Source organism: Musca autumnalis, unplaced genomic scaffold (genome assembly GCF_047663935.1).
Source record: "Musca autumnalis isolate F117 unplaced genomic scaffold, ASM4766393v1 scaffold_5, whole genome shotgun sequence".
Taxonomy (NCBI): Eukaryota; Metazoa; Arthropoda; class Insecta; order Diptera; family Muscidae; genus Musca; species Musca autumnalis.
The window spans coordinates 82,588,543-82,613,412 of record NW_027412088.1 but is presented as its reverse complement, the minus strand read 5'-3'; the positions used below and the strand labels follow the sequence as shown (position 1 = coordinate 82,613,412).

The 24,870-nt window shown below is 37.1% G+C and overlaps 1 protein-coding gene across 4 annotated transcripts in view; it reads left to right on the top strand.

Moving 5' to 3' along the window:
• The first annotated feature begins 12,175 nt into the window (after positions 1–12,175).
• Rab3 (RAS oncogene family member Rab3) overlaps positions 12,176–24,870 on the top strand; it is an 83,317-nt gene continuing 70,622 nt past the window's right edge. The window contains exons 1-2 of one of the 4 annotated variants that reach the window (XM_073957983.1): positions 12,176–12,277; positions 13,563–13,961. The gene's annotated coding sequence lies outside the window, so the exon portion shown is untranslated. Of the gene's footprint in view, positions 12,278–12,454; positions 13,962–24,870 lie in introns of those variants that run through there. The other 3 variants (XM_073957982.1, XM_073957981.1, XM_073957980.1) reach the window with 3 other exon arrangements.

Genomic DNA, 24,870 nt, shown 5'->3' with positions numbered 1-24,870 from the left:
CGCTACAGGTCGCAATTTTGATCGGATCGTCGCGAAATTTTAAGGGTTAATGGGGGTCCCAAAGATAGGAAGCCTATTGATTTTGATGATGGTCGGATAATATTCAGGGGTCGGAATGGGCAAACACTTATTTGGAGAAAGGTCAACGTTTTATTTCAAAGCCAATATTTCTGTTTCTTTAAGAGGTATATCGAAAGCAAAACCTGCCAAGGAAAGTACAAAATATCACCTTTACAACGATGTAAAGTAGGTTGTCGTAGGTGGTCAAATAACAGAGATATGGCAGTAGTCGATAATGCACCCCATTTTCCGATTTTTTTGTAATCACGCTACAGATCGCAATTTTGATCGGATCGTCAAAAAATTTTGGTGGTTAATGGGGGTCCCACAGAGGAAGAAGCCTACTGATTTTAATGATGGTCGGATAATATTCAGGGGTCGGAATGGGCAAAAACTTATTTGGAGAAAAGGTCTACGTTTTATTTCAAAGCCAATATCTTTGTTTCTTTAAAAGGCATGGAAAGTAGAAAATATCACCTTTACAACGATGTAAAGTAGGTTGTCGTAGCTGCTCAAACAACAGAGATATCGCAATACTCGGTAATGCATCCCATTTTCTGATTTGCTTGTAATCACGCTACAGGTCGCAATTTTGATCAGATCGTCACGAATTTTTTGGGAGTAGATGCGGGTCCCACAGAAGAAGAAGCCTATTTAGTTTGGTGATGGTCGGATAATATTCAGGAATCGGAATAAGCGAAAAGCTTATGTGGAGAAAAGTCAACGTTTTATGCGAATATCTCCGCTTCTGGTTGGAGTATTCCAAAAGAAATACCCGTCAAGTAAGTGAGCAAACCGAGATATTGCAAAACTCAGTAATATACCCAATTTTTCCATTTTTTGTAATCACGCTAGAAGTTGGAATTTTGATCGGATGGTGACGAAATTTTTGGGGGTAGATGGGGGCCCCACATATGGAGAAGCGTATTGATTTTGGTGATAGTCCGATAATTTTTAGGGGTCGGAATGGGGAAAAACTCATTTGGAGACAAATTCAAAGTTTTATTCTTTGTAAATATATCGGCTTATAGTAGGGGTATACCAACGACAAAGCCTGTCAATGGAAGAAGAAAATATTACCTTTACATTGGTGTAAAGCAGATTGGCGAAGGTGGTCAAACAAGGGAGATACCACAATAGTCGGTAATGCATCCAATTCTTCCATTTGTTGCAATCAAGCTACAGGTCGTAATTTTGATCGGATGGTCACGAAATTTTGGTTGCTTATGGGGGGTCCCAGTGAGAAAGAGGCATATTATGTTTGGTGGTAGTCGGATTATATTCCCTAAAAGAAATGTAGAGGGGTAGTGGTGTAGGGTATCACATGGTCGGCCCCGGCCCGACTATAGCCTTTGCTCACTTGTTTTTTCTTTGTCCTGCTCTATTGTCATGTTAATCCTTAATTTGTTTAAGGAATACGAAGTATTCGAGAAAGTTTTTGAAAAATAAATAGGGGAACGTCCAATAATAGACTAATGTTGTATTCCAGATCTTCTACAGTTATCGCATTTTCCTAAAAAAGCGTTCCCGTACTTCAAAAAGTTGTAAAATGTTCAATTCTCTTTAAACAACAAGTAAAAAGGCATTAAGTTCGGCCGGACCGAACTTTTTATACCCTCCACTAGATTTAATTCACTTCGGTAGGATACTTACTTACTTGGCCTCTATAGAATATTTGTGCTATAAACCGTACTAAGAAAAGATTTTCATTCCTCCCTATTTGTTGCTCCATTTCTCCAATTTGGAATACTGAGTTTTTCGATCACGCCTTCCACTTGTTTACTCTACCTTATGACATGACATAGCCAACGCAATCGTTGTATCTCGATATGTACAGCTCGTGGTTGATACGACTTCGATATTCGCCGTCAACGCATATTGACCCTTAGATTTTCGAAGAATTTGTCTCCCAAACACGCCAAGCAATGCCTTCTCTGCTAGCGCAAGTGTTTTCTAAAGTGTAATTTTTGTTTAACGAGATGTGGCCTTTAAACTGCTTACTGAGGCCAATGTAGCATCAGTTGTCAGTACTATTCTTCTTATTATTTCATAGCTGACGTTGTTTGTTGTGTTTATGGTGGTGCCGAGGCAGACGAAGTCTTTAACTACCTCAAAATTATATGAATCAACTGCATCTCGTATATATCAAGCAGGATGTTAAGGACGAAAGTCTGTCTCCTTGTTTAAAAACTCTTGTGGTACCGAACCGTTCGGGGAGGTTCTTTCCTATTTTAACTGAGGGCCGGGTATCATCTTACAAAGCCGGATGAGCTTTGAGGGTATATCAAATTCAGACATGGCTTGAAATACCTTCAAATGTAAGGTGCCTCTTCCATAACACTGTACAACACAAAAAATAATTACAGGTAAAATCAGGCAGAGTATGAAAGAGGACCGAAAAATAGAAGACACGTGTATCGGGATTTTGAAAGTTTACGTCGGGAGGTAACCTAAATAGCGGGTCAAATATTTCGCTTTGTGAACTGTTTTGGATATATTCGGAGTACGATTACTCGTAATCCTTGGGTTTTAGGTATGTAGTGTCTTTGGCAATATTACTGAAAATGTCCTCGGGAATATATTTGTGGAATATTTTAACCCTATAACGTCTTGCTAAAAGGGGTCTTTTTGGCTCTTTTTTAATAAAATGTTTAAATATTCTTTAAGGGTGGGTCGCAGGGGGTTCATATATTCCACAAAAAATGTCCAACATACGATTTTACTATAGGACTGAGAATATACAAAAATTGAAAAATAAATTAATGGTAGAATATGTGAAAAAAATAAAAACTAATTTTAAGGTTAAAGACGCACTTTTTCCGAATTGGCTCTAGATTGTCTAACAAAACATCATTTAGAAAAAATTGTTGTCACACAAAAGTTTTTTCAAAAAGTTCGGGAACACAAAAATGGCCGTACCAGCCAATCAGACGCCGGCATCCATGTTACTATTTTTTACACACTCAAATTTGTCGAGTAAAAAGTTTTTAAAGAGAGCGCCATTCAGCGCCATCTTTGTTTAAAGAGAAGTGAAAATTTTACAACATTTTTGTGTACGGGAACGGATTTTCGGGTAGATGTGTAAAAGTCGTAAAAGTTGTAAAAACTATTGTTTTCGTTGACACTATTCACCTAAAGTGGATATTTGTGGGAGAAATCTAATATATTCAGAAAAAATAGAAATTCATCCTTGATAAATGATGTTGTGTATATACCATAATGAGAGCAGTTATGTCTACAGAAACTTCCTTTAAAATTTAGTGCGGAACACATTTTTCTTTGACGTTTATATCAAAAAATGGCTGTTTATGGGTGATTTTGGTCTAAATCTGAAACGTTCGAAATTATCAAAAAAGGAAGACAACATAAAAATTTTTTAATTTCTTAAAATCCGTTACGTCTATGTATATACATAGTTTATTCTAAGACTTATGGTGAAATTTTACGTAGAATATTTCATTCTTTGACGCCGTTAGTCTAGCCTAAAGTTTCATGTTACTTTTATGCATCAACTTAAGAAAAGTGCAAAATAATTACAAGCAGCAAATTCCACAACAAATTTCCGGTTTTTGTAATAAAATTAATTCCGGTATTTAACCAGTAAATATTATAAGTACAGATTTCATGTCTTCGGTGACTTTTGTTAAAATTTGATGAAGAATATTTTCATCTTTGGCACTTTCTTTCTAAAATGATGGTTTGTCAGATAATCTGGAAATTCGGAAAAAATGCGTCTTTAACCCTAAAATGAGTTTTTATTTTTTCACATTTTCTAGACTTAGTTTATATTTTTTCAGTTTAGGTGTATTCTGGGACCTATAGTTAAATCTTATGGTGGACAGTTTTGTGGAATATACGAACCCGCTGCGACCCACCCTTAAAGAAGATTTACAAACTTTATTAAAAAAGGGTCCAAAAAGACCAATTTAGCTAGACTTTATAGGGCTAACATATTCCACAAAAATGTTCCTCAGATCATTCTCAGTAATATTGCCAAAGACACTATATACCTAAAATGCAAGGATTACGAGTAATCGTAGTCCGAATATTTCCAAAACCGTTCTACTTACTTAGCTGGCCCATTACAGAAGATTTGTTCCATAGGCCGAACTAAGAAAAGATCTCCAATTCTCTCTATTTGTTGCTTCGCACTCTGGAATACCGCGCCTTTTCATATCATCATCCACTTGTTTGCGCCATCTATTCTGCGTGCACCGCCAAGCGGTCCGTGTTTATACGCCTTATTATCGGGTTCATCATCGCTCATTCTTCTAGCCAACGCAATCGCTGCATCTCGATACGTTTAACAATATTGATGTCGTTGTATAGCAGATACAGCTCGTGGTTCATGCGACGTCGATATTCACCGTCAACGCAGATTGGCCCGTAGATCTTTCGAAGAATTTTTCTTTCAAACACACCAAGCACTGCCATGTCTGCTTGCGCAAGTAGCCAGGCTTCGGAGCCATTCATCAGCACGGGTAGTAGCAGTGTTTTGTAGAGCGTTATTTTTGATTGACGAAATGTGGTTTTGTTTTTAAAGTGCTTACTTAAACCAAAGTAGCATCTGTTGGCCAATACAATTCTTCTTTTTATTTCACAACTGATGTCGATTGTTGTGTTTACGGAGGTGCGAGGTAGACGAAGTCTTTTACTACCTCAATATTATTGAAACCAACTTTCATAGTCGGTCCGAGCTCAATGGACGCATTGCGCGTCGACACCATCAACTTGGTATTCTCACCTTTTACCGCCAGACCCACTTTAGCAGATTCTACTTCGACCTTCATAAAGGTATCAGTTACTTCTTTTACAGATCGGCCTATGATGTCTATATCATCAGCATAAGCAAGTAACATGTGACTATTGGCGTAGATTGTGCCACTTCTTTTGACGTTTGCCTCTCGTATAACCTTTTCCAGCAGGATGTTAAAGAGATCACACGAAAGGCTGTCTCCTTGTCTGAAACCTCTTTGGTACCAAACTCTTCGGAGAGGTTCTTTCCTATTTTAACTGAGGACCTCGTGTCAGTTAAAGTCATTTTGCAAAGCCGGATGAGCTTTGCGGGGATACCAAATTCAGACATGGCTTGGAATACCTTTGAATGCAGCTGGCTGTCGAAGGCTGCTTTATAATCGACAAAAAGGTGGTAGGTGTCGATCTGCATCTCTTGGGTCATCTCCAGGATTTGCCGCAGGGTAAATATCTGGTCAATGGTGGACTTGCCAGGTCTAAAACCGCATTGGTATGGTCCAATTATCTCGTTGACCATAGGCTTTAGTCGTTCGCACAATATCCCTGACACGATCTTGTAGGCAATATTGAGTAGACTTATGCCCCTATAGTTAGAGCATACAGTCTTATCTCCCTTCTTGTGGACGGGGCACAGAATACTCAGGTTCCAATCGTCGGGTACTCGTTCTTCCTGCCAGATGTTGCTAACCAGCTGATGAATACACCTTATCAGCAGTGTCGCCTCCCGTTTTGAACAGCTCGGCTGGTAAGCCATCGGCTCCTGCTGCCTTATTATTCTTCAGCCGATTTATTGCTGTCTTTACCTCATCTTGGCTGGGCGGTATACATTCAATACCATCTTCTGGGATTGGGTCTGTGGTATCTTCGTCGTCTTCGCTGCTATTGGATACCAACAGTTTTGAAAAATGTTCTTTCCATATCCTGAGTACACTATATATATCAGTTACCAAAATTATCCATGTATGGATTTTGCGGCTGTTTGCATGGAGGGGGCAATGTTTTGCCATTGCGCTGATATGTTATCGGGATGAGGAGTGCTTTGATTAAGCAATTGGGCTAGTTGTGTGGAATATGCTGTGGCTATCTGTTGTGATTGCAGCTTTCCGATGTCTAACTTTCGTGTTGTGTCTGTTCGTACTTTGTTTGCTACGTTTAAGCGGGTGCGTACCTTAGCTGCAAAAAGGTAGTGGTCCGAATCAATGTTTGCGCCTCGGAACGATCGTACATCCAGCACGCTCGATGAATGTCTTCCATCTATCACAACATGATCAATTTGACTTCTTGCTTTCTGATCTGGAGACAGCCAGGTGCCCTTATGAATATCGAGATGATTAAATCTGGCACTGCTAACTACCATGTTTTTTGCAGCTGCAAAGCCTATCAGCCTCATATCATTGTCAGATGTTTCACTGTGGAGACTGAATTTCCCGACTGTTGGGCCAAAGATATTCTCCTTTCCAATTTTGGCATTGAAATCGCTTAGAATAATTTTAATGTCATGGGCAGGGCAACGGTCATATGTTTTTTCTAAGCGCTCGTAAAATATATCTTTGGTCTGTTCGTCCTTTTCTTCAGTGGGAGCATGAGCACAAATAAAGCTGATGTTGAAGAATTTAGCTTTTATTCGAATTGCAGCAAGTCTTTCATTGGGGTGAAGCTGGATACCAGATGTTTTAGTCTACGACTAACTACGAATCCGCAACCAAACTCATGCTTTACGTCATGGCAGCTATAATACAGTGCGTCACCTTTAGGTGTTGTTGTGAATCCTTTTCCAATCCATCGTATTTCCTGTATGGCAGTAATATCGGCCTTGTACTTTTCAAGTACGTCTGCCAATGCGAAGACTGCACCTTCTCTATAAAGAGTGCGAACATTCCAGGTGCAGATTCGCAGATCATGGTAATTAAAACGTTTGCGGGGTTCGTCAACTTTAGAGTGGTTTGTTTTTCTTTCGTTTTTTTCATAGTAGGCTGTTTTTTCTAGGGGAGGGTTACTAACCTGACGCCCAAACCCAAGTTTTTAACGTTATTATGGGTGAACGCGCGGCACATGTTAGCTCACTACCTTTAACGGGTGTTCATCTCAGTGTCCATCTCAGTGTCCACTTGAGATGAAAGAGGGACCAAGATAAATCCTGGGCTTTGCCATGTTAAAACCGGTCAGGACCGTTCCTTGGTATCTTCCATCCCCTACGTCATCCTTCCAAAACAGTTCACAAAGCGAAATATTGGACCCGCTATTTAGGTTACCTCCGGATGTAAACTATTTTTCGGCCTTCTTTGACATTCTGCCCGATTTTACCTGTAATTATGTTTTGTGTTGTACAGTATTAAGTATGGTGTACACTCCAGTCGACGAAACCAAACATATATTTTCAAAATTAGTAACACCGATAAAATTTAAAATTAAAACAGATTGTGGTTACAAATGGTCCATTTCTAAAGAAATTGATTGCAATAAAACACTCTTTCTTATATTTTATAAAATCTGCGTATAAATTCAACAGCAGTCGTCATAGTGTAACCACATATATAAAGTTTACATGTACTCTCAGCTGCCTATAAAAGAACAACAACAAGTCATTTGCAGTTACAGTTTATTAGAAGATTTCTATTCGTGTGTACTGGAAAATATCGTCAAAATGAAAATAATTTCAATGATGACTTTATTGATGGCATTGTTTGTTGTTTTAACACTGACATCGGCAAGAAGTTATGCACCAAACGCAGGAAGTACTCATGGCATACCAAATCCTGTACACACTGAACGGCCATATATTGGAAACATACTGCTAGCTGGATGAAAGGCACGGAAACAATGTTGTATTGTTTAAAATGCTAAAACATGTGTGAAACACCTAAAACAATTAAACGTATTTAAATTAAATACTAACTCTTCTTAATTGGTATAATAAATACTAGCAAATAATTTATATTTTTGTGATGCGAGGGGAACTAGAAAACTTTCTGGCCTAGGCAGTGGTCGTGTTTAATGGGAGCCTCATTTTAGCCGTCCAAGTGGTGAAAAATGTGGCAGTGTGGTGGATACTTTCATATTCCTCGGATGGAAGAGCTGCACTCAGGTCAGCTATGTAGACTTTTAACCTATCACATACACATGTATGTCATCAATATGCAGTGATGACGTCTCTAAGCTACCCGAGAATCTAAGGGAATGGGTAGCTCTGTGAAGCGGTGACTGGTAAATTCTTTGAACTATTACCAATCACCTTTCCCATGGTTCAGAAATGCAAACCAATATCGGGCATATAACGTAGGGCATAGCTATTCATCGGCAGTATGTATAAAATAAGCAGCTCTACATTGGCAGTGCCACACTTTACTGCTCCCCCATACTTTCCATGTATGGGTCACTAGAGTCAACGTTAAGTGAGATAGTTCTGTACTGGACAGACTGGTGCATCCTCCTCTGGTTCTTGTGCGATTCTTCCGGAAAATGTGGTAGCCAACGCAACGTTGCAAGCTACAGCTGACGGTGTGCTTTGTTTCTTGGATCGTGGCGACCATGATGTTTTTCCGACTCATAAAATCCAGATGGCCTTATTGCGGAGACCGTTGCAATTAAATTGCAGCAATGATGCATTTCCGGGGCGCTGAAGAACAGCCTGTGGTGTAAGATTCTGCGTTTGTTGTTGTTGGGGAGACTGTGGGGGCGTCTTGTATTCCGATGACGACGAAGTTGTAGACACGTTGGGAGATGTTCTCGTGCATCAAGCAGCAAAATACCTATCGCAGTAATATTGGGTGCGACTAAGGCCAGAGCATCCTTAGAAGTGCAGAAGTGCAGTGGATGTAGAGCATCATCCATTACATCTCACCGATACTTCAATGTGGTGGTAGCGGATTTGGCAAACGGAACATATATATGGTCCGGTGTTCATTTCTATCCCGGCACGTACCAGAAGAGCTCGGAGAATGCATTAATTGCCTGTGAAATGTTAAAAAATAAACGAACACAAACACATAATCTATAACATGGCACAGTTTTTAAGAATTAGACAAAATCTAGGCTTACCATCATTCTTCTTCTTCTTCTTTTGTAAAAATATGGCAATATCAAGACTGTACACATCAAATTTACTCAAATCTGATTGGTTGATTTGGATTTGCTCTCAAATTTTTCTTGTTTTTGGTAAAGCATACTCTTGGGCGCACTTTAATTTTTAAAAGGAACACAGACCTCCTTTTAATTTATCTGACACTTATTACTAAAGGAAACATGTAAGAACAAAAAAAGTGTTAACTGTCCGATACCCAAAATTTAACTACAGAAAGGATGTAATAATGGCCCATAGTTTTGTAACCTCTGTTATCCAGACCTTTTACTTCGTTTTCGAAACATGTACCTATGTTGACTACTTTCTATGGATGACTACAGGGAACCTCAAATGTCAAATAACAACAAGTTCGGTCAAAACATACCCAAAATCGGGTACCGTTATATGGGAGTTATACCAAAACATGGACCTAGGTTGACAATTTTAGTGAAGAAATGTTGTGACTACTGGGAATATCAAATGTCAAATAGCAGGTAGTTTGGTCGACAAAGCTGAGCTAAATCCCTTAAAATACCGTAAATCGGGAGGTACTGTTATATGGGGGCTATACCTAAACATGGACCTACATATGTTGAAAGTTTTTGGTGGAGAAGTTTCGCGACTGCAGGGAACTTCAAATGTTAAATTACGAATACTTCAGTCAAAAAATTTAGCAAAACCCTCAAAATACTGAAAATCGGCAGGTAGCGTCTTTATAAGAAAGCTACCTCAAATGTTATACCAACACATTGGCCGATGTTCATAATTTTTATTGGATAAGTTTTTTGATCTCTAGGATGACATTTGAGGTTCTCGATGGCCATTCTGACCGCTAAAATCCTCAAAATACCGAAAATCGGGAGGTACCGTTATATCGGGGCATTATCAAAACATGGACCTATGTTGAAGATTTTTGGAGGAGATCTTTTGTGACCACTGAGAACCTCAAATGTCGAATAACAGGTAGTTCAGTCAAAAAATGCAGCTAAAATCCTCAAAATACTGAATATCGGGAGGTACCGTTATATGGGGGCTATACCAAAACGTTGAGCTATGTTACAAATTTTTTGGTGGAAGTATTTTGTGGCCACTAGGAACGTCAGCAGTCAAATTATAAGTAGTTCGGTAGCTACAATCCTCAAAATACCGAATATCGGGAGGTACCGTTATATCGGGGCTGTATCAAAACATGGACCTATGTTGACAATGTTTGCTTGAAATGTTTCGTGACCACAGGGAACCTCAAAGGTTACAATACGGGTAGTTCGGTCAAAAAAGTAGCCAAAATCCTCAAAATACCGAAAATCGGTAGGTACCGTTATATCGGGGCTGTATCAAAACATGGACCTATGTTGTAGATTTTTGGGGGAAATCTTTTGTGACCACTGACAACCTTAAATGTCAAATAACAGGTAGTTCGGTAAAAAATGTAGCTAAAATCCTCAAAATACCGAATATCGGGAGGTACCGTTATATGGGGGCTATACCAAACCGTGGACCTATGTTTACAAATTTTTTGGTGGAAGTATTTTGTGGCCACTAGGAACCTCAGCAGTCAAATTACAAGTAGTTCGATTAAAAAGTGCATCTAAAGTTCTTAAAATACCGAAAAACGGGACATACCGTTATATGGGGGGCTATACCAAACTGTGGACCTATGTTGACAATTTTTAGTGGAGAACTTTTGTGACCACTGAGAACCTCAAATGTTAAATTACAGGTAGTTCGGTCAAAACATGTAGCTAAAATCCTCAAAATACCGAAAATCGGGAGGTACCGTTATTTGGGGGCTATACCAAAATGTTGACCTATGTTCACAATTTTTTGGTGGAGGTATTTTGTGGCCACTAGGAACCTCAGCAGTCAAATTACAGGTAGTTCGGTTAAAAATTGTGGCTAAAAATCTCAAAATATCGAAAAACGGGAGGTACCGTTATATTGGGCTATACCAAACCGTGGACCTATATTGGTAATTTTTGGTGGAGATGTTTCATGACCACAGGGAACTTCAAATGTTAAATTACATGTAGCTCGGTCAAAAAATTTAGCTCAAATCCTTAAAATAACGGAAATCGGAAGGTACCGTTATATGGGGGCTATACCAAAACGTGGACCTATGTTGACAGTTTTTGGTGGTGATGTTTCGTGACCACAGGGAACCTCAAATGTTAAATTACATGTAGTTCGGTCATAACATGTAGCTAAAATCCTCAAAATATCGAAAATCAGGAGGTACCGTTATATGGGGGCTATACCAAAACGTGGACCTATATTTAACATTTTTGGTGGAGATGTTTCGTGACCATGTTAATGTTAAATTACAAGTATTTCGGTGAAAAGATGTAGCTAAAATCCTCAAATACGGGAAATCGGGAGATATTTTTGGTGGAGATGTTTCGTGACCACAGGGAACCTCAAATCTTAAATTGCAAATATTTCGGTCAAAAAATGTAGCTAAACTTCTCAGAATATCGAAAATCGGGAGGTACCATTATATGAGGGCTTTACCAAAACATGGACCGATATAGCCCATCTTCGAACTTGACCTGCTTATAGAAAAAAGACACTCGCATGCAAAAATTTAGCACTGTATCTAAAGTATTGCGGACACTAGAGTGATTACAACAGACGGACAGACGGACGTGGCTATATCGACTCAGATTTTTATCCTGATCAAGAATATATGTACTTTTTAGGGTCGCAAATGTATATTTCAATGTGTTACAAACGGAGAAACAAACTTTATATACCCTCCATACTATGGTCAAGGGTATAAAAACACAAGTTGTGTTCCAGAACTAAAAAGTTTTTCCAATTTTTACCACTTTTACACATTTTTTACGACAAAGCGTTAACGTACACCAAAACGTTAGTAAAATGTTCAGTTCTCTTTAAACAAAAAAGGCGCTGAAAGGCGGTCCCTTTAAAAAGTTTTTACTCGACAAATTTGAGCGTGTAAAAATAGTAACATAGTAACACGTCTGATTGGCTGAAACGCCGACTTTAACATTTGTTCCAGTTTTTTGACGTTTTTTCCATTTTCCTGTTCGCGTACATTTTGAATAAAGTTGTATGAGTATCTCATTTTTCACAGTTCTCTCTTTTACTACTTTTACCATTAAAAAAGTACGGGAACACACATACAATTTTAGCCACTGTATGTATTCTGTACGTACAGAGTTGTATTTTGTTTACTATTCAACAACGACAGACCTGTTTTGTTTGACATAACTACCGTTATCACAATTATTGTTATAGACATTTGACACACATATGACAGTTACAAGGCATGCGCATTACATTGAGAAAAATTTCCTCATACATTTACACTCTCATCAAAACAAAGCAAACGAGAACATCTGGTTGTTGGAGATTTAAAACTAGATACAAATTGTGGAAAAGGTTATGAATGGAAATTTTTGTCGAGAAAACCCAATGAAAAGGGAATATAGCAAATGAAGAGTATAGAGCTTAACGAACCCTTGTTTAGTGCTCTTTAGACACGACGCACTCACACATACACAGACAAAAGATAAAAACGTTAGTATACAACATTTTGACGTTAGTGGAAAACAGGAACAAAAGAAGAAGAAGAAGAAGAGGAATGTGCAAAGCAAACACGTAGACAATTGAGAAAATTTTTTCACACTGACTAAAAGACGACAACCACAGACGGTAGTGAAGTGTTTGTTAAACATATTGGTATTATTTTTTACGAAAAAGAAAAGAAGAAATTCAATCACAATTCAAACGAAATTTTTAACGGGTAAAAGAGAAAACCCTTTTTTAAACAGATCGAAAGTGTGTAAAACAAATAAGTAGCCAACAAAAGCTTCAAGAAAACCCACTAACCCCCAAACATATGCTTTAAAATTTGTGAAATTCATTCAATCATATTTCCTCAGCCTATTATTTGAGCTAAGAAATCTAAACGCACAGCTTTTAAAATACAACAAGAAAAATAAAATACAAAATTATTTAAAATCTTTTAGAGTGTTGTAAAAGCAAGAAAAACCTAAGGACGAGAACTACACAAAAAAGAATTATCAACGAAGTAAAACGAGACGAAAATTATTATCGATTTATGTATCTGTTTATGGATGTAACGGCAAAGTCCAACAGGAATATTAGCAGTTAAATAAAAAAAGCAAAACACAGTAATTCTGCTACGTCTCAACGTCATACGCCAACAAAATATTTTATTAGTACGCAGCCAGCCATACTTAGCCACTAGTTGTAGTTGTCTGCTGCCGTCACCGCCGCCAATAACCTACCAACCGACCAACAGTCACAGCCGTACCAAACGAACAAAGTGTATATCACTGTTGTAGACATTCGCCAGAAACAGTCAGATATACAGACATTCTTACACACACACGCACGCATAGCTACATCGACTTTGGGGGAAAAGTCAGGAGCCAAGTCAAGTCATAACGACAGATAAAAAAAAAACATCCTCAGTAAAATACTTCATTTCGCCTTGGTCTTGGTTGTAACAGCAGGAAACTGTTCAACACAAAAAGTTAACTACAAGGATTTTATATTGTTTGTTGTAATACAATAAAATAAATAAAACTAAAAATACCGTGTCTTCTAAAAAAACTATTTGCTGAAAAAAACTATTTGTGTATTGTTTTTTTTTTTATTTCGCTCACTCTCTTTCTCCTCCTTTCGTTGTGCCCAACAGAGGAACTAGCCAACAACAAAAATCCGTATTAAAAAAAATATACATAAAAAATAACAGAGAACTGATAACCTCAATCAAGCTGCTTTGTTGCTGCTGCTGTTGTTGTTGCTGCTGTATGCCTCAGTGTGTGACATAGAAACCCAATCTTTTTCTGGTTCATCTTAATTTACAAACTGTTCCAATTTGTACCAACCAACCAGCCAACTAATTGTTTTTTGGTTAAAAAGTGCGTATAACTAACTGTCAAAAGAAAAAGCCAAACAAAAATTCAATTGCAACGTTGCCGAATTTCCTCCCAACGAAGAAAAGGAGTTTTTAGACAAAAAACTTGAAATTTGATAAGACAGAAGAAGGTAGCTGTAAAACAACAACAACAACAACCACTACTACAACACAAAGGTAAGTTTTAAATTGTTTGTACCTACCGAACCGTTTTTTTATTAAATGTCTGTCTACGTATGAAATATTTAAAAAAATTGCTTATACGACGTACTGGTCCATATTTAAAGATTATCATAAATTTTTGAAACGATGAAAAAAGATACCAAGGAGCTACGCTAACATGGAGCCTCTTTCCTTTCAAGTGGATACTTACCTTCTTACCTTTAACACCATCTAAAGGCATAAATGTATTCTGTGCCGTGTAAAACGTTCTACAACCAGAATGATGAGAATGTTGAGGGTGAAGTGTCTACTAGAACAAGAAACAAGTAGAAACCATAATATATTCTGAAGTAAAATGGAATAATTAACTTTCTGCTAGGTGCAAAAATTTTTCGTCCACGGATATCCCAAATGCCTAAATTAGGTAAAAAATGTATCTAAAACAAGTAAAAAAGGATCAGTCGGCTTTGCCGACAGGGACATACCCTCAGCCTGTGTGAATTGAAACCCTTTTTTCAAAAAACCTATATATTTAATGGGTTTTGAAAATGTTGGGCACATGAACCGACAAAAATATGAATTTGGATAGAAGCTCAAATAGTTTTGCGGGGAATGTATCTAAAGGAATGGACCGCCATATTCCATTTTGAAAGTGTGTCTTATTTTGGGTGTCATTCCCCTCGATAGATATCGCGACCACCTGTCGTTTCAGTTGGTCACCATATAATTCAAAGGTTTTGAACCATTATATCAGGAAGCATGTACTTGCCTACGAACAACATGATATCGCTGTAAACAGGACCACTAGGTAAAATTTTTCAAGGGATCCTCCCACAGACCCTTAACCGGGTTGCTCTGTTTATGAGATATCGCGCGGACTATTTTAGCTAATATTTTCGAATTTTTGTGGTCGAAGTACCGGAAGGAGTGGACCTACAAGCACCACCTTCAAATTCCATCTAATATTCGAAGAAATATCACGATATGCAAGGTGTGGATCAACTCAGTATTTGGTTCAAGAGTTGTCGTGCTCTCCAGCCACTACATGGTGCCACTTTTTTACACTTTTCGGGCTGTTTTCTCAAGAAGTATGGACTTGCCCCTGAAAAAAAACTTTTGCCGTCGTAACTGAGGCAGCGAATGAAAGTTGCTTCAACAAAAATCAAAGTGATTCCAGAGCAGTTCTTAAAGTGAACTTATCCGAAATTTTGTGTGGGAGGTACCCGAAGGAGTGGACAAATGTTGTCATATTCGATCCTGATATATATTTGTAAGATATATTGGTATGTGTAAAGTATGGACCAAATCGGTCACTACCATCAAGAGTTATCATGCGCAATATTTTTCCGAACATTTTTGAACTCTTCGAACTTATACCAAGTTTGTACAAAATACTATGAAGTACAAATTTTGGACCGAATCGGCAGATCCGTTCACGAGTTATCTTGCGCTCCAACCTCTACACACGGTGTCATAGGGGTTTTTCTTGCACCTTTCAGGCTATTTTTTCAGGAAGTATCGACTTGCCCCTGATGAAACTTGTACTGTCGTATAGAGGATAGTGAATAGAAGTTGCTACAACAAAAATCGAAGCGATTCGAGAGCAGGTCTCAAACTGAACTTTTCCGAAATTTTGTGTGGGAGGTACCCGAGAAGTGGATCGATTTAGTCCATATTGAAACCTCATCTAAGTCAGGTAGAAGTTTCAAGATGTGCAAAGTATGAAGCAAATCGGTTACTCCCTTCAAGAGTTATCGTGCGTACAAATTTTCGAACTTTTGTGGGGGGAGGTACCGGAAGGCGTGGACCGATATAACCCATCTTCGAACTTAAACTAAGTTTGGACAAAATATAACGAAGTCCAAATTTTGGACATAATCGGTTGATCCGTTCGTGCGCTCCAGCCAGCCAGATAGACAGACGGACGGACATTGCTAAATCGGCTCCAAATTGTTTGAAACGGATTTCGTACAACCATACTTGGGGTCTAAAACCATTATTTCGAGGCACATTTTGCGCGTATGAAAGTGTATATCACCAATATTTTTGAAAATTTAACATAGCTGAAGCCAAGGTTTGCCCTTTTAGAACACGCGACTCGTGATTGTATATTATACAAATTAAATACTTTTGGATAAAATGAAATGTTTTTGGACGTGGCAAACAATATTGGCCTTAAAAGATAATTTGCGTGGAAGCTGTGGCTATATTTATGTTAAAAAATTTGTGAAAATGGGTTGAAGCCACCATGTCTTTTTTTGTTTTCTCTGGATTTGTGAGTAAACCACACTTCTCTCGAGTTTCCTGTCAAAGTAAAAGCAGAAGCGAACTAAATAAGGATTATCTCACTAATGTAGTACTTTTCAAAATTTCGTCTGCTTCTACCATTAAATGATGCTGACATTTTGAAGCCAGATTTACAGTGTTTTTTGAAATTTTCTTCTAAATTCATTCCGCAAACAGGTTTTTCAAAAAACCATATATAGGATTGTAGTACTTGCGATTCTGAGTTATTTGATATGAATATTGTGAATGTAGTCTGCACAGATTCATAGAAAACTGCATCCAAAAGCGAAAATTTTGTGCGAACGTTTTTCTAAAAATCGTATTTTTCGGGCCTAATTTTAACAATTGTCATTCGATTTCTTCGTACTTGATTGCACATTTTAGTTTTTTACGTTCCTGATCCAATAAATCATTCCCCGTGAAAATCCATCTACTAAAACGCGAGTTACAAGAAATTCCAAAGTAGAAAAATCATCTAAAATTGTTTTTGGAAATATCGCGTAGTTTGTCACGTTTTCTACGGTTCGTTTCCACTGCAATGAAAAAACTAGTACAGCATCTTCGTTTTAGCGGAAACAGAGATTTGAAAACTTCACTGATAAGGGAGCTACATTCATTTTATCCGAAAAAATAGTGTGTGATGCTACATCCACGGTTCTTGATTGATCGCCTTGAAATAGATATATATCGATATAGATTTTCATGGTGAACACTGAAATCGGATGCGGACAAAAATTGTATGCACTTTGCGCAAATTAGCGATGTTTTATAGGTTTTTTAGTGCTTAGATGCAGCCGATGCTACACCTTAGCCTCCAAATTAAATTTCGAAAAATGTATACAAATTAAAAGATATGGTCTTGCTGTACATGAAAATCATATGCGGACAAAATGATTTTGATAATTACGCGATTTACGCGTATTTTAAAATTCATATAAATTAAAATGGGTTATTTGACCTCTGTTTCCATTTCAGTAGCTTTGACATATATCCTCATCAACCCAATTACCTTCCCTAATGGGAAAGCTTTAATATGAATGTCAATAAAGCAAAATCCGTCTATTTTATTGGGAGATTTAAGCAAAATGAAGGAAGTATTCCTATAGATTTTTCCAATATTTTCTACTACATAATTCATGTGAAAAAATATTTTGTCAAATAAAAAAATTCTTTTTTGGCCAAAATATGTGCTTATTTTGGCTGTAACATCAAAACTAGAACACCAATATGTACGATTGTAGTCTCATTTGATTCGCCGTGAAGTTTTGATCCACAACAAATTTTTAGTTAATTTTATGACCACTAAATGGGCCTTAATTTTGAAAAAAGTTGACTTATATTCAATCATTTATCAATTTTATGTACATTCCTCGAATTCTGTGTAACATTTTGCAGGTATTATGCAATCTACTCGCTGAAGTCACTTCGAGAGAACTTTTTTGTAACAATTGTGCTCATTAAAATAATTAGCGTTTTTATAATATTTTCTTTCTTAAAAAGCGAAATAAAAGCGCCATAACTTTTGTCCGCAACAACCAAAAATTGGCTCGCGACCAGATTCATACTGGGAATTTTTTTCTTAACCTACATATCAAAAATTGTTGATGTAGCGCGAAAAAAATTTATCCTTTTTTTCTGAAATGGAATATGAAATATTTGACAATATTCGTGATATATAGATGTGAATTTAGTCTACTTTGAGCATAAAATGTTTTTGTAATACTATTTATTGGCCTTGAATGCTTTAGTATTATTAAATGGATTAATAAATAAATAAAATAAATAAAATACCGTAAATCGGGAGGTACCGTTCTATGGAGGCTATATCAAAAGTGAACCTGTATTGACAAATTTCTGGGGGAAAGTTTTGCCACAAAGAAGATAATGCGGCTAAATCTATAAAAATACCCAATATCGAGCGAAACCGTTCTATGGGAGCTAAATCAAAATGTGGACCTATACCGTAAATTCTCTGCAAGAGAGTTTAACGCCAGCAATGCAGACTAAATAGCAAATTTTCGTTTAAATAATGTGGTTATAATCTTCAAAATGCCGAAAATGGGGAGGTACCGTTCTACGGGGGCTATATTAACTAATGGACCTATACTGACAAATTTCTGGGTAAAACTTTAGTAGCCTCAAAGAAGACTATGTATCAATTTTCAACTATTTCAACCATGAGGCTAAAACCTTCAAAATACCAAAAATCAGGAGGTATCGTTCTGTATACTCCATTTTCAATACCAAACATCCTAGGAGTACTAAAAACTTCTCTACCAAATTATAAAGTCCCAATTTACATTAGGCGAGTTTACTTGCGGCAATTGTCAGTTTGTAGGTGAGAGAGAGTGCTGAGAGGCAAAGGGTTACCATATGCCTCACCTCTCTCTCCATCAAACTGACAATTGCCGCAAGTAAACTCGCCTAATGTAAATTGGGAAAAAGATCCATTTTAAATATTGAGAGTTGTACCTGGATTTCAACAGACGGTCGGACGGAAAGAAGGCTATGGTTATATCGACTTAGAATTTTATGCTGATCAAGAATATATGTACTTTATAGGGTCTCCGACGAATATTTCGATGTGTTACAAACGGAGGGATAGAGTTAATTATACCCCCCATATTATGATGGAGGGTACCAAAAATGACAAGAAGAAATGTACAAGTCCTTTAGAATAACTGAAATCTGAAGGTAATGTCATTTCGTGGAGCTACAGATGTCGGTAATTTTTGGTTGGAAAGTATTTTTGACATGGCAACCCTAAATAGCTAAATGTTAAATAAAACCACACTCTGCTGGAAATTTCGTAAAATTTTCAAAATACACCAAATCGGGTAGTGCATTTCTAGGGGGTTTCAATATGATTTCTTATCTTCAAAGCGAAAAGCCTTTCGAGAGTCTTCAGGGGAAAGAAAGACATGCCGATCTATAGTCTTTTGGTATTGAGTGACTAGGCTTGCAAGCTTTAGGAATATACTCATGTCATCTCTATCAAACAGACATAAGACTTGCTCTACTTCTTGATCTGGTATATTGGCGGGGAGATAAATTTTAGCATCTCCTGCATATTTTAATCTAAGCCCTATGATTTACTCGGCTTTTACGCGTACCAGTCGGTGTCGCATGCGCCTTGTTATATAATATTCAAGTAGTCTCCCTCAGTTTGGGAAGTTAATTCTTCCACCAGACAGGAGGGAGTCCTTATGGCAAATAAGTGTGTTTGCAGTAGCATAGTTTAATTTGTTTGATGGGCACCACAGTCTGGTTCTTACTGACTTGTGTGAGGAGGATGCAGACAGAATCGAATCTATGCTAAAACAAAATTCAGCTCTCCTCGTGATTCCGTAGATACACCTCACCTTCAAAAAATAATAAGACACGTGTCACGGCGTTTTTGCCTATCACTTCAACTTTCGCGGTTATGGCCCACAGATACCTGAGGCTTTGATGTCAAAAGTGATCATTTTGTCAGGTACATATCTTCTAAACTGCTTGGAATTTGGGATTACTGGTGGAGGCAAGGTTGTAGCTCTCCTCCTAAAGACTAATAATTGTGAACACATAAAATACATTCAACTTCATCCTCAAGGTCAAATTTCCATTATATTTTTTTTATCGAATATTAGTCTGCAGATTTCAAACCGATCAAAATTGAAGCAAGCAACCGACTAGTAAAATTTTCCTTAGATCTCAATAAACAACTTTCTAGAACATACGAACTCTGTAGAAACGTTTCATAATGGCCAAAATAGCTAAACAAATGCGAATTTTTTCCTCTTTTGTTGGTTTCCGCTCCATAGATACTAAACCGTTCAAAATTCAAGAAAGCAATCAACTACAATAATTATGCAAAAATATCAGCAAACAACTTCCTGGAACATTCGAAATGCCTATGAACGGTTCTTAAATGCGAAAATAGCCACAGACTTTTGAAAATATTAGATTTTTAAACTTTTCTGGTCCACAGATACCGAAACGAACCGTCCAAAAATAAGGATACAGTCGACTATAAAAATGTACTTAAGATTTCAATAAACAACTTTCTCGAACACCTTGGAAGTTTTTGCGGGTTCTGAAACTACAATGTTCATAGATGAGAAAAATCAAAAAACAAAAAAAAAAAAAAAATCGCCGGAGCGCTTTTTAAATAAATCGCGATTTAAGTTGACATTTTTAGGGGTTGTTTAGGTTTTCACGATTTTGCTTAGAAACCGCAAGTCCTATCAAAATGGGACTAAAGAAAATGTTGTAGCTATGAAAATTCTCTACAAGAATGACATTTATGGTATTATCGTTGGTTTTACCGTTTTTGAGATATAGAAGTGCAAATTGGGACAATTTAAATTCAATTCAATTCTGTATCGCCCCCTTATAAAACAATGTCATGACTGCAAATTCCCAACTTATACCTATATATCTAAAAAATGGTACAACTTAGGATAAGTTACTTAAGCCAGCTTGTAGAGAATTTTCGCAGCTTTAAGATTTTCTCAGGTCCCACATCGATAAGACATACCGGTTTCAAGTAAAATCGCGAAATCCTAACAAAAAAACCTAATAATGTAAACTGAGCTTCTTTATCTCAAAAATGGTACAGGCTGGAAACAAATGATAAAGGTCAATCCTCTAGAGAATTTTCACAGCTACAACATTTTCTGTAGCTCCATTTCGATTGGACTTGCGGTTTCTAAGCAAAATCGTGAAAACCTAAAAAACACCTAAAAATGTGAATTTTGACCGCGATTTATTTGAAAATCCCTACATCGATTTTTTCCTCTTTTTGGATTTTTCTCATCTATGAACATTGCTGTTTCAGAATTCACAAAAACTTCCCCTCCGTAAGCGGTTTTCATTAAAAGTTAGTTAAGGCGCACCCTTCATGACATTGTTTTATAAGGGGGCGATACAGTCAATGCCTTGTCCCAATTTGAACTTCAATATCTGAAAAATAGTAAAACCTACGAAAATATCATAAAATATCGATCTTGTAGAGAATTTTCATAGCTACAACATTTTCTTTAGTCCCATTTTGGTAGGACTTGCCGTTTCTAAGCAAAATCGTGAAAACCTAAACAACCCTTAAATGTGTCAACTTAAATCGCGATTTATTTAAAAAGCGCTCCTGCGATTTTTTTTGTTTTTTGATTTTTCTCATCTATGAACATTGTAGTTTCAGAATCCGCAAAAACTTCCAAGGTGTAAGCACCTTCCATTTAAAATTGTTTCAAGAGCACCGTGATAAAGATTCTATGAACGGTTAATCAAGCTCATAATTCGATTATTTTAAATCATTCTTCCATGTTCATAAATGACAAAAGTTTAAAATTTTCTTGAGTTTTGAACAGTTTGTTATTTCCAGACCTGAGTAGGGGGAAACATTAAAATAATTTTATTGTTTGCAAATTTCAGCTTAAAGAATCATTCCTAGAATCTTTTTATGTTCTAGAAAGTTGTTTATTGAAATCTTAGGTACATATTTGTAGTTAACTGTATTCTTAATTTTTGGGCGGTTCGGTATCTGTAGACCAGAATAGGAGAAAAAAGTACAAAAATCTAATATTTTCGAAAGTTTTTGATTATTTTCGCATTTAAGAACCGTTCATAGACATTTCGAATGTTCTAGAAAGTTGTTTGCTGATATCTTTGCTAAATTATTGTGGTTGATTGCTTTGTTGAATTTTGAACGGTTTAGTATCTATGGAGCGGAAACCAAGAAAAGAGGATACAAATCGCATTTGTTTAGCTAGTTTGGACATTAAGAAACGTTTCTAGAGAGTTCGTATATTCTAGAAAGTTGTTTATTGAGATCTAAAAAAGTCGGTTGTTTGCTTCAATTTTGATCGGTTTGATATCTGCAGACTAAAATCCGAGAAAAAAATATAATGGAAATTTGACCTTGACGATTTTGACCTTGACGCTGTGGTGTCAGAATGTGGTTAATAAACCATGACTCAAAAAATAACACACATTGATATCTAGGGTACCTGAAATAGAGGCTTAAGCTTCCGTAATATAACTTCCTTTTTCACGGTCGGTGTGGAAGTCACACTGATAACGCATGTCAGTTATGAAAAATTCAGCTATATAAAATTCATGTGATTCCTAAAGTCCTTGCAGAGTAAAAAGCTACTGAACTAACGATGTTCCCTAGACCACAGTCTACCAGCAACCAACGATTGTCTGATTTCAGGGTATGTGTTTTACCTTCTTCTCCAATTCTGATTCGTTTTTTTTTCGAACATTTTTCAACTACTTTTGATGTTGGTGTTAATTTTATCAAATTCGAAACACATTCATCATAATGTCAACTCTATAGGACAATCGTAGGCAATGGAAGGAAAGGAAATAAAAAATTCCCTACCCCCTAGTGTCATGACCTTGTTGTGCAAATTGGCCAATGACCATCGAAGGTATAATTAATATTAAATCATGACAGAATATGCCACCCGTTGTGCTCTATTAAATGGACAACAAAATATATACACACAAATGTACATACATACTTAGTTACATATAAATGACATATAATGTTGAGTACTATTATTTAGTCGTAAGCAAAATGATTTGACAAATATCGCACGAATGTTACGCAGGAGAAGGAGTGACTTATCTCCTATTAAATTCCATGATTAAAAAGGTAATTACAATAAGTGACAAAAAATTAAATATAGAGATAGCTTGACGCCTTTTCCTATATGTTTAATATTTGACTACAGTCGACAACCTACCAGCTATATTATCACCTACGCCAACCTTCTTTACATCATTGTAAAGGTGAGATTTTCTAATTTCATTGTAAGGCTTCTTTTGAAACACTCCTAATAGATGCGGAGATATTCGCATAAGATTAAAACATTGACTATTTCCTCAGAGAAGTTGTTTGCCCGTTTCGACCCTAAATATTATCTAACCATTACCAAAATCAATAGGCTTGCTTCTTTTGGACTTCCATCAAAAAAATTCATGACGATCCGATCAAAATTGCTACAGTATAAATTCCAAAACTACCCTCGAACAGCCCTTAAACTTCACTTAACCGAAACTGTTGAATCTTTATGTGGGAAGTTGTGTTGTGTTGGATGCTCACTGTTGTCCACAATGTACTACTACCGGTTCCAATGCTGCAGCACTTCAGATACTCTAGCCACTTTTTCTACTTGTCTTCTCCGCACACAGAAAATAAAAGGCCTCTCTAAAATACATATGTTCCAAACATATTTTGTTATTATCTGTTCTCTCACTCTGGGTTCGCCAGGGTTCGTACTGAGAAGCTTATCATGCTCATTCGCTAATCCCGTCGTTCCTAGTGGGAAATTAGGTCTTATTTCGGCTGCAGCAGTGATGATGTCTCGGAAAGTCCCCTCCGCTACCCGAAAATCAGGGACAGTTCTCTGAAGCGTTGGTTGGTGAATTTTATGAATCCTTGTCAATTGGCTTTCTAACGGTTAAGAAATGGACGGCGTTCAGAGGTTATAAAGTCGTGTGGTCTATTGATAGAGATGAGGATAGGGAGATGAAGTGACTATTATCCTTCTCCCAAAATAAAAATAAAGACGATACCCACATGTGTTTGCCGCCCGTCACCCCAGCCCATAGAACCAGCCGTCGCGAAATTGTGCTCATTAGTTGTTGTTGTAGCAGCATAGATTAGTTGGTGACGGCAGGGTATTTTAGAGTTTTTGAGTCATTATCTCAAGAAAAAAATTTTACCGTTCTAATCGGGGCCGCTAGGACAATCTGACGCAAAAACTTCATAACGATCAGAGTCATGTCCTTAGAAAGAACTTGTTCGAAATTTGTTGAATTTTAGTGTGGAAGGACCCATATAGTTCATACTCGAACCTTATCAATGTCTGGCAGAAATATTACAAGGAATCGGTAAATTCGTACGAGAGCTAAGGCGAGCACCAGTTTAACGAAAAATGTTAAACTTATATGGGGGAGGAACAGAAGGAGTTGACCGTTATAGCCCACCTCTGAAATGTATATAAACTTGGATAAAATATTATGAGGATCAAATTTTGAAGCAAGTCGGTTGATCAGTTTGAGATTTATTGTGCACTCCCCAGCTGGCCAGACAGACGGACGGATAGGGCTAAATCGACTTCAAAATGTTTGAAGAGGATTTCATTCAAACAAATGTGGATTCTAAGACACTTAGTTTGACGAGGCACTTTTTATACCCTTCACCATAATATAGTGGGTATAATTAACTTTGTTATGTCGTTGTAACAAATCGAAATATTCACCGAACACCCTATAAAGTATATATATTCTTGATCAGCATAAAATTCCAGGTCGGTATAATCATGTCCGTCGGTCCGTTCCTCCGTATGTCTGTTGAAATCAATATACAGCTCACAATATTTAAGATAGAGCTTTGTAATTGGATATATAAGTTAAGATATAGAAGTTTCTATTACTCCTTGGATGTTTGGTGTTGAAAATGGCCCATTTTAGTCCACTTTTTGATATAACCACCATAGAACGATATCTTACTTAGATGGCTTTTATATTAAACAGAACGTCTTGTTCCATGAGCCGAAATAAGAATAGATTACCAAACGCACCGATCTTTTACTTTACGTCTCCAATTTTGGATGCCATGTTTTGTGATATCTTCTTCAACTTGGTC